Below are 2,320 nucleotides of genomic sequence, written 5' to 3'. Positions count from 1 at the left end.
CCTGTCTCTCAAAAACACTCCATTTTCCAGTTATCACATTGCTGTAACTTCAATCCTTTGAGTCTTTAAGCCGTTGATCTTTAGAAGAACCAAAGACCTAAGTTACTCTGGAGTGTGACAGAGTGCAGAACTGCTTCTTAAGGACAGTAGGTTGGGTGGTTTTCCTATGAACTCCATCCATGTGACTTCTGGACAACAGAGATCATGTTGAAGGAATGTTATCGAACGTGTTGTAAATATAAGCTGAGGTTAAACATACGCCAATAGAAAATGGGATCTATTGCATGTATTAATTATCAGAAGGAGCTGCAAAGGCACAGTGGTTAAAGTACTTAGCTGCTAATCAAAATGTTGGTGGTCTCAGTGTACCAGCTGCAGTGCAGAATAAAGCCAGGGAAGTCTGCAAAGGGGAGGTTCTATTCTGCCCTATAGGGTCTCCAGCCATAAGTCTGCATTGACTTGATGGCAGTAGAAGGGATGCCACAGGGGGAGAATTAACAATGCTCTCAAACATGACATTACAAGGATGTCTCTGAGGTGCAACCAGAGACATATATAAACCATAGATGCATGAATGGGTTTGGGGCTTGCACTTAAGTCTAGTCCCTATGAAAGAACAGTTAGGTCTCATGACATAGCCCTGCTTGATACTCATGAAGAGATCACTGAAGATATGGGTGCTCTAGCAAGGTGTGGTGAAGAAACTAGATGGTGCCTGGCTATCAGAACGAATAGCATCTGGGGTCTTAAAGGCCTGTTTTCAAGCAAGCAGCCATCTAAGTGAAACATCAACGAAGTCCACATGGAGGAAGCACATCAGCTTGTGCGATTCAAGATTGTAAATAATTTAATCCAAATCTAATGTTGTCGGAGCTTAAATTGTGAACACCTGGTTTGCAGAAGGCTATGAATACTAACAGGGGAAGCCTCAAATCCATTTGGATGGTCCACTCATGGATTAATCCTCTGGTGAATCTCCTCCGATCATACTTGAGGAAGTGAATAAATAGCCTTGTTACCAGACAGCATTGTAAAGTAGATTATAGCAGATGAAATTAGGTTAAAATGTAATATGTAATTGCCTTTTAGACCTATTTTTAAGCTGTTGTAGTGCTGAAGCTGTTGTGATTTTAAAAAAAGGAAAAGGGGAAATGCATGGATTAAGCCCTGATCAATCCCCACTGACCATGGGCCAGGGGTGTGACCAGCCTTGCTAACAAGCACAATGCGTTAGAACGTGGATTTACTGCAGAAGCAGTTAGATACATTTTATCTTCCTTATGATTCACTTATGTTTGCTCTAGTTTTGGAGGATACGGAGCAAAGGAGAGATTATTTTAAGGAGTTCCAAAAGAAAGAGACTGTCTGACACCGGCTGTGGTGGCATTGTACAATACTGCCCAATGTGATTGAACTATGGAATGATATCCGCATTAGCTCCCAATAAAAAGGTTTTAGAAAAAAAATAATTTGTTCAATTTTTTAATATTTTCTGATTTCTTTTTAGATTGAGTTTTTTAGCTGCTTTACTTTGTTATTCTGTATTTAAAATTCAGGATCGGTAAGTCTATGGCGATGATAACTGGTATCATGGTTCCTTGGGGGCATGGCAGGGGAGGTGCGGCGTTAACGGGGAGCTAATAATGATGAGCACAAGAGTGAAGAAAATGGTCTGAAGCGGACTGTGGTGCTGGTTGTGCAACTCTTCTTGATATGACTGAACTACTATTGAGTGATATGTGAACTATATGCCAATAAAACTGTTGGGGGGGGAGGGGGGATGTGGCAGTCTGCTCCCATGGAAACTGTATGGGGACAATTACACATTGTCCTGTAGCATCACTATGAGGCCAAATCAACTCGATGAAGGTGGGTTTCGTTTTGTTGCTGTTGTTAGATGCCACTGAGTCTGTTCAGACTCATAATAACCCTGTTTATTTACAACAGAATGAAATACCGCCCGGTCTTGCACCTTCCTTGCAATTGTTCTTGTATTGAAGTCCATAGTTGCAGCCACTGTGTCAATCCTTCTTGTTAAGGGGCTTCTTCTTGCTGATTCTTCACTTTATCAAGCATGATGCCATTCTTGAAGGACTTTGACCCTGTGTTAGACAGGGTTCTCTAGAACAGGGGTTCTCAACCTTCCTAATGCCGCAACCCTTTAATACAGTTCCTCATTTTATGGGGACCTCCCCCAACCATAAAATTATTTTTGTTGCTACTCAATAACTGTAAGTTTGCTACTGTTATGAATCGGGAGACCCCATGAAAGGGTCATTCAACCACCAAAGGGGTCGTGACCCACAGGTTGAGAATTGCT

Source organism: Tenrec ecaudatus, chromosome 2, assembly GCF_050624435.1.
Source record: "Tenrec ecaudatus isolate mTenEca1 chromosome 2, mTenEca1.hap1, whole genome shotgun sequence".
NCBI classification, from domain to species: domain Eukaryota; kingdom Metazoa; phylum Chordata; class Mammalia; order Afrosoricida; family Tenrecidae; genus Tenrec; species Tenrec ecaudatus.
This window is presented reverse-complemented; position numbering follows the sequence as displayed.